The 8,895-nt window shown below is 42.8% G+C and overlaps 1 protein-coding gene across 1 annotated transcript in view; it reads left to right on the forward strand.

Moving 5' to 3' along the window:
* Positions 1-4,893: 4,893 nt before the first annotated feature.
* Positions 4,894-8,895, forward strand: part of Pik3cb (phosphatidylinositol-4,5-bisphosphate 3-kinase, catalytic subunit beta) — a gene marked incomplete in the record, with an annotated part of 129,427 nt that continues 125,425 nt past the window's right edge. Inside the window, 1 exon segment of the mRNA XM_013505790.1 lies at positions 4,894-5,097.

Raw genomic sequence — 8,895 nt, forward strand, 5'->3', positions numbered from 1 at the left:
CTGGCTGGCCTTGAACTGGCCTCGACTCTGCTTCATTCTCCAGAGGGTTGGGATTATGGGCTTGTGCCAGTGTGCCTGGCATGTTTTGTTTTGGTACCGGGAATCAAATTCATGACCTCGGGCTTGCCAGGCAGGCGCTGTGCTGCTGAGCTGTATCCTTAGCATGTTTTTTTAATTTTATTTTGCACAGATTTTGTTTTGCACAATTGATGAGAATATCGAGTGGGGGTAATAAACCTTGTATCCATTTAGACTAAATACCATAGCTTCAGGTTGTTTTTTTTGTTTTTTCTGTTCAGGTCGTATAAATCTTTTGCCTTTTTTTGTCTTGTTGAGACGGGGTCTCCCTATGCAGTTCAGGCTGGCCTTAAGCTCACCTTGTAGCCTGGTCTGGTCTTGAATTTGCAACAATCCTCCTGCCTCAGCCTAGTGAGTGCCGGGATTACAGGTGTGCGCCACCACACCCTGTGGCTTCAGGTTTTTTGAATAGATAGCACAATAAATAAAATTGAGAAGAGTGAAATTAATAGAATGATTTTTTGACCCCTTATTTAAAAAAAACTGATTTTCTGAGCCATGGTATTTATGATTCTGTGAACTTTGTTCTAGGATTATGCTACAACGAATATTTTTGTGTTTTGCCCTATGAGTGAAATGTGGTCATGATTTTTAACTACTGAGAGTTTAGATGCCTGAGTTTTTGCAACATGGTGGGAGCTGAGGAAATAGATTTAATCAGTTTGTTTCTAAAATATTCACATGGTCTTACCTAGGAGCTGAGGAAATGATTTTCTCTTTTTGTTTTTCTTTGTTTTTTTGAAACAAAGTCTTGCTATTTAGTTCATGCTGGTCCTGAACTCATTATGTAACCCAAGCTGGCCTTGAACTGGCAATCCTCCTGCCTCAGCCTCCCAAGTGCTGGGATTATAGGCGTGTACTATCACGCCTGGTTGGAAACAAATTTCATCAAGTCTTTGTTTCTAAAATATTCACATGGCCTTTTCTCTATGAGAGGTCAAGAAATCTGTCAAGTTACCCTTTTTGCTTTTCTAGGAATACCATTTAACTTTCTGAAAATTAACAGTGACTGAGTGCCTTGTCATTACACGGACCTGCAGTGAGCTGTGGTCGAAGTGTAGATCTTTGGAATGTCAAATTTGTTCTGCTGAGAAGTTGGGGTTTTCTTAGGTACACAAGTTGTAGAGACTTCTTGGAAATCACAGTAGAACCTTTGCATTTTAGAGTTTTAAATTTTACAGTTGAGACTGGGAGTTCAGAGAAAGAGGCCATCAGCTCTAGGGCTCGCAGGTGCCCTATGGCTGTAAAGCTAAAGGAGCTCAGCATCGAATCTTCCCTTCACACCTGAGGATGTTTGGAGCGCGTTGCCTATCCTCTCGGCTGGTGTGATGCCCTGCCTTAACCTGATCCGAGGATCTTATTGCAAAAGCATGTTTTTTTTCCCTGACACAAAATGCTCCTTCAGATACATAACTAATGAACAAATGTAGATACATTGGTTGAAGCCAGGAGTGGTGGGGCACACCTGTAATCCCAGCACTCGGGAGGCTGAGGCAGGAGAATTGTTGCGAGTTCCAGGCCAGCCTGGGCTACAAGGCCAGCCTGAACTTCATAGAGAAACCCTATCTCAAAAAAACAAAAACAAAAACAAACCTCAAATAGATACATTGGTTGAGCATCAAGGAACAGGGCCATTCAGGTATATTAAGCAAGAGAGACAGATGTGTGCCCTAACTTTAGTGTTACCATGTTGGTTTTTAATTGAATTGGGACCATGGGATCATTCATAAATGTAAGGTAGTAAATGAAAACAAATACAAACAAAGACAGATTGAGGCTAGAACCCAAGGCCTTGTGAATGCTAGAAAAGTGTTCTGTCATTGAGCAACATCCCAGGCCTAAATATAATAACTTTTTCTTATTCTGATTTGGGGAAAGTACAAATACACATCCTTTTTTTTTTTTTTGCAGTACCGAGGATCGAACTCAAGACCTTGCGCTTGCCGGGCAGGTGCTTATGCCACTGAGCTAGATCCCCAGCCCCCTACACGTGCATTTCATAAACTGCATGCACTTGTTTGTGTTCTGTCTTAGTCACCAGTAACTGGCACTCTTCCTACCTTGATACCACCTCCCTCCTCCATCTTTTTAAAAAACAGTAGTTTAATTGTTTTCTTGCAGAGGTGGATACTTTTTATTTAGTCAGAAGACTAGAGCAGTGGGTGTTTGTTTACAGTGTAAGATGCTTTTTAGGATTGGTTTTCCTTGTTCCCTCAGGGCTCAGCTTTGAAAATGTCCCATCTAGTGTCATCATGCCAGGTCTGAATGTATTCTTTATTCTACTTCTGGCATTGCTGTTGATTTATCATAAGATTTTTTATTTATACATTTCTGTCGGCTAAGGAACTGGACATGGGAAGAATCTGCTTTATTCACATACGCCTTTACTATTAGAGTGTGTGAAAATGTATGCTTTATATTCACCACTTGTTTGTAGAACATCTGTTGAGAGGGTATGTGTTTTTCATGCTGTGTGCGGCACCAGGGATGCAAAGTTGAAGAAGATTCAAGGCTTGTGGGCTTTAAGGAACTTTTTAATTTTTTTGCCTTTTTGAGACAAGGTCTTACTCTGCCATTCAGGCTGGCCTTGAGGTCACTTTGTAGCCCAGGACGGCCTTGAACTCAAAACTATCCTCCTGCCTCAGCCTCCCAAGTCCTGCAATTACAGGTGTGTGCCACCATGCCCAGCTGTTTTTGATTTTATGTGCTTTGCTTATTTGGCTGTCAGTATTGTGCTTATAAAAAATCTGCCAGTAGTTGTGGCTCATGCCAGTAATCCCAGCATTTGGGAGGCTGAGGCAGGAGAATCACCACAAATTTGAGGCCAGCCTGGGCTACAACGCCCCTCCCCGCAAAAACATTTAAGAAAAGGTATTCTAAAATGGGGCGTGTTGTTGCATGTGTATATTCCCAGTTGTCTGAGAGAGTGAGGCAGGAAGTTTGCAGTTTAGAGCCCAGCCTGGCAAGTAGTGATTTAGTGAGGCACTGCCTCAAAATAAAAATCAAGAAAAAAAAAAAAAGGAAGGAAGGAAGGAAGAAAGAAAAAAAAAGAAAGAAAAGAGGTAGAAAGAAAAAGAAAGAAAGAAAGAAAGAAAGAAAAGAACAGAAAAGAAAAGAAAGAAAGAAAAGAGGTAGAATGTAGCCCAGTATAAACTCTGGGTTCAGTCTCCTTATCTCTCTCTCTCTCTTAACCCAGGGCCTTTGCTCTGAGTTGTACCCCCAGCCCTTTTTAAATTTTTAACTTAAAGACAGGGTTGTACTAAATTGCTAAATTGTCCAGGCTGACCTTGTACTCGAGACCCAGCCTGCTTCAGCAGCTGGAATTCCAGGTGTGCATTAACATGCCTTGCTTTTTATCTTCTTTTTACCTGGTCTAGAGAATTTTGTTAAAATCTTGCCCCTAACTACATTGGGAGTGGAGAAACTGATTTAACTAATTGTAATAAGTGAAATGTACCCCCCATAAGAAGTTCAGAAATAAAGAGTGGTCGGGCAGTTGTTTTCTCAATCCTTCCAGAATTTGTTCTTGTTGGTATGACATTGTGTATGTCATTTTCAAATAATTTCAGATTCAATAGAAAAGTTTTGCAAACAGTAAAGTTGTATGGATTCAAAACTATCCTGGAGACTTTCCTCATTTTCCAGTGGGAGAAACAGACATGTAAATCAATAAATGAGAACTGTTAGTACTAATAAATACTGTGAAGGTGATAATATGGTAGAGAATGACCTAGGTTGCTATCTTAACTATGGTAGTGCATTCTCTCAGAAGAGGCTGCTTTGAGCAGAGACATGAATGTTAGAAGAGCTGGAAGCAGAACATTCCAAACTGGAAGAGCAACCAGTACAAAAGTTCTCTATTAGTCAGAAAGTATGAGGAAGAGAAAGCAAAACAAGTCTGACTAGATAATAGTCCACAAGGCACAGAGTGGAAGGTGAGGTCAGAAGTAGACGGATACCAGGTCATCCAGGGTCTCTGTAGGTCATGGTTAACATGGAGTAGGCTTGGTAAAAGTTAATAGTTGCGACTCGAGTACAGTTACTGTGGGAAGCCTTGGGGAGGTTTTAAGCAAAGAATTGGAGTTGTCTGAGTCACACTATACACACTACATTCTGGTTATTCTGCCATAGTTGAATTATAGAGAGACACAAATTGAAGCAGAGACATGAATTAGGAGAATGTTGGAATAGCAAGCCAAGAAATGCTGAGGATACCTGACCATGACTGTGTCAGGGACAATGGGAGTGTTGGGTAAGTTTTGTGTATTTTGGAGGTTGAAACAAGTTTTGTTTTTGTTTTTGTCTTTTTTTTTTTTTTTTTTTTTCTGTGATGGTGCTTGAGGGAGAGCAGAACAGTAGGCTGTCTTAATACTGTGGTCTATCTTAGCCATTCAAAGTGTCCTCACATGTCAAAGTGAAGGTGTAAGGTAGATGATACGCAGGTCTGAACCTTGGGGAAGAGATTCTGGCCAGAGATGGAAATTTAAGACATTAGTGTTTGGTGATAGTTAATATCCAGGACTGATTAAGAGTTCTTAGGCAAAAAGCGGAGACAGAAGGTGAATGAGACCAGAGCCTAGAGCACTGCAGTAATTCTGTTATTCTCAGTAATGGAAAGAGTAAAGTACACGGACACTTGTGGTAGTTAACTGGCTGTGTCAGCTTGAGTAGGAAGTGCCTGACTCGTCGTTCTGGGTGTGGCTGAGGGAGATGCTGGAGAGCCCTGTCCTGAGTGTGAGCAGCATTGACCAATATGCTTGTCGTCTGAACGGGGTAACAGGGGAGCAAAGAATGAAGGCTCCATTATTTCTTCAGCTGCCGTCTTCCTCCTCACCTTGGACATCACCTGCTGGCCAGAGCACAGACTCCTCAGCCTCCAGCACAGACCCTTTGGCCTCCTGATGTGGACTCTCACGGGACACTACAGTGAGCACTGGGCCTTCAGCTGGATCCTTCAGATCCCTAGCACACAGACAGCCCTTTTGCACTGTTGCACACCCGACTCTGCAGGTGGCCACTGTAAGCCTGTCTGGTAAATCCTTATATATTTGTATATCTTGCATCTTTTTGAGGTGGGGTCTGGCTCTGCAGTTCAGGATGGCCTTGAGTTCAAACCGATCCTCCTGCCTCAGCCTCCCAAGTGCTGGGATTACAGGTGTGCGCCACCACACCTAGTTTAATAATTTGTTATTGGGCCAGGGGTATAGCTCAGTGGCATAAGCGCCTGCCTGGCAAGCTTGAGGTCATGAGTTTGATTCCTGGTACTAAAAAATAATAATAATAATTTGTTATTCTGCTTGCTTTTTATTTTCCTCTTCCTCTACTGTTGGTATATTTTGTCCTCTCTCTCTCTCTCTCTGTGCGTGGGTGCATGTGTGTATGTGAATATCAGTGTTCAAGGTACTTTGTAGAGAAATGTCTGGCTTCTGCCACCCTACCTGCCTTTGTAGAATCTATTATATACCTTTATTTTTGTTATTTACCTATTGAAACACTCCCCTTCCCCCTCTTCCTCTCTCACTGTTTTGTCTCAGCTGGCCTCCAGCTGCGGGACTCAAATGACCGTCCTTGGCCTCCAAATAGCTGGAACTGCAGAGGTGCCGCTGTGCTGCTCATTCTTTCTTTAAGACATGATGAACAAAATGTCATAAAAATTTGTCACTCTGACGTCAGCTTTTTTCTGTATTTTTAATAGACATACGTATTTTTCTCTAGTTCTGCTTAACACTTCTGACAATTGAGATGTCTTCTCAGTTGTTTTATATCTGTCTATATACATATATAAACTTTAAATTTGTTTGTTTGTTTTTGAGATAGTCTCTCTACGTAGCCCAGGCTGGCCTCGAATGCACAGTGATTCTGCTGCCTCAGCCTCCCAAGTGCTGGGATTACAGGTGTGCATCATCATGCCAGGCTTGAGAGTACATAAATTTTAGCACAATGGATTTTTATAGGCCTTTGACTCTCATTCTGGAGGTTTTGGTGGTTGTAGTGGACTGACAACTGGTGGTCAGCTAACCCCCAGCTAAATAAATTCACCGCACTGAATAAGTGCGGTGCTGGGTGTGGGAGGCCCACCTGGGGCCTGTTGCCAGCAGCACAAGAGGCAGAACTAGAGAAGAAGTGAGGCTGTTGGGAGCTGGTAGGAGCTGTAAGGAGTGTTGGTTCTGTTAGAGGAACTTGTCATGCTGGCTTTCCTGATGAACTTGGCTGTTTTCATCCTCTGAGGAGCTTGGGACCTTGTTAGCACTGAGAATAGCTTCAGTTCACTTTGGGGGTGCTCTGGTCCTCACTTTGAGCTTCACTTCCTGGCCCTGGAGGGGAAGATGGTACACTGCTGGTCTCCTGGAGAAGCTTGCTGCATTGGCTTTCCTGATGGGAACTTAGCTGTCTTCACCGTTGGAGGAGCTTGGGACCTCACTGAGGACCTCACTGAGGATGGTTGTGGTGCTTTTTAGGGGAGCTCTGGTTCTTACCTTGGGCATTGCTTCCTGGCACCATTGTAGATCCCTCAGCTTGCTAGCACAGATCCTTCATCCTGCTGGTACAGACTTGCTAGGTTCCACCACTGACCTTTGGGCCTTCTCAGCGCAGATCCATGAAACAGGCCTGCAAGAGATATTGTTATGGGCTCTAGGCCTCCAGTTGGATTCGTGGGAGGCACTGTTATGAGCTGTAGGTTTTCACCTGGACTTATGCAGGACATTTCTGTGGGATCCAGGCCCACAGCTGGATTCTTGGTCTATAGTATGTGGACAGATTTCCTGCACTCTCTTGTATATGATTCTTTGGGTGACTAGTATAAATAATCTTATAAAATCTGTGTCCTGTATTATATTATTGTTCTCCCTTGCACAATAAGCCCCAAACCATAACAGTGGTCTTTACCAGAATATGTCAACAGTGATTTCATCACAATCATGGACTTGTTCTTTCATTGAATGGTTCTTACTTGGTTTATAGACTGACAAACTAAAAGGTTGTACTAAGTAGACCATCAGGAAGAAGAATCAAGCCCAGTAACAATAAACAGTGTGCTTACATGTATTATTTGCCTGTATTTACCAAATTGGTTATTTTTGCTGCAACTGAAATATGTTCTTTTAACTTCCTTTAAATAAACTTTCCGTGTTTATTTATTTTTTAAGGCAAAGTCTTGCTATATAGTCCAGGCTGGCTTGAACTCACAGCAATCCTCCTGTCTCAGCCTGCTAAGTGCTGAGATTATAGGCATGTGCCAGTACATGCAGCTTATGTAAACTTTAAGACAGGGTCTTACTTTGTAGTGCAAGCTGGCCTTGAACTCACTATGTAATCCAGGCTGGCTTTGAACTTGCAGTGGTTCTCCTACCTCAGCCTCCCGAGTGCTGGGATTACAGGCACGTGTCACCATGCCCAGCAGTAAACTTTATTTTTAAGAGAAGTTTAGGTTTACAATGGCAAGGCAGTTTAGGTTTAAAATTTAGGAGGAAGTATTGAGTTTCCATATAATCCCTGTGTCACCCCACCCCCCTCCCCACATGACCCCCCGTCTGTCGACATCCTGAAGTAACAAATTAGTTCATCTCACCTTGGTAGATAACTGCTTGAAACTCATCAGATTTGGAAGTTGGCCTGTTTTGAGGTGAACATTTTGTCCCAGTACTTGTTCAGTGCTCCGTGCGCTTGTCGGCGTGCCCTGTGAGTGCATACTATCTCTATCCCTGTTTGTTTGGTACTCCTGGAACTAAGTAATGAGTACCAAGGTACCACTGTAGTTTTGGGGCTGACTAATTCTCTTACTTTTGAGAAAATGAGCAGTTTTTAATATACTTTGACATTATTTAAAATTTGTTTATCTCATGCCTCCTATTTATTGTAGGTAGAGAAGTAGGGTCCTAAACATGGTTGGCTTCATTGGGGTGCAGTGTGTGAAAACAGGGCGCATTATGAGGGCTGTCTAAGTTACGTTGTGGTTACTGGAGCACGTTGCCCGACACAACCTAAAGAAGGAAAGGGTGACTTTGGCTCCCAGTTAGTGAAGATTGTAGTCTATAGTCGACTGGGTCCAGGGGGTCCATGGCAGGGAGCATGGCAGGGAAGAAGGAGCTCGTGGCAAGGCAAAAGGGAGGTGGAAGGGATGCAGACCCTTTCAGGCCACAGCCCCAGTGACCCACTTCCTCCAACTGGGCTTTACTTCCCAGTGTCACATACAGCTATAAACACATCAGTGAATTAATCAGGACCCCGTGTTCCAATCACTGCCTATAAGCACGTGAGGCTTTATGGGGACATCTGGGTATGAGCTATAACAGAGCCCAAATACTAAGCTGTGTTCCTGTTATGAAATTTTTAATTTTTGAATAAGTGGCCCTGTGTTGTTATTATTATTGTTCCTATTTTGCAGAGCTGGGGATTGAACTCAGGGACTTGTGCATGGTAGGCTAGTGCTCTGCCACTGAGCTGCATCCCCAGCCCCTAAAATTTTTCTGTGGTGAGAAATCTTTACATTTGGAATTAGCCAGCCGGACTTAATGTTGGGAGTATTTATTCACTTATGTGGTGTTGGGGATGGAACCCGTGCCTCTCAAATTATAGACAAGTACTCTGTCACTGGGCAGTACTGTATCCCTAGTCCTGAAATTAGTTTAGATGATCCAGTCTTATTGATAACGTCCAAAGCATCACAGTCAGCAGCCAGCAGAAGATGTACCACCTTTTTTCCCCTTCTTGGTAAAAAGTCCTCACATTTTTATTTTGCACTGGGCCCTGCAAATTATGCAAATAATGTAGTCAGGTTTGATATGAATATTTATTTATTTATTTATTTATTTATTT

The sequence above is a fragment of the Chinchilla lanigera genome, unplaced genomic scaffold (genome assembly GCF_000276665.1).
Source record: "Chinchilla lanigera isolate Chin_1 unplaced genomic scaffold, ChiLan1.0 scaffold00100, whole genome shotgun sequence".
Classification (NCBI taxonomy): Eukaryota; Metazoa; Chordata; class Mammalia; order Rodentia; family Chinchillidae; genus Chinchilla; species Chinchilla lanigera.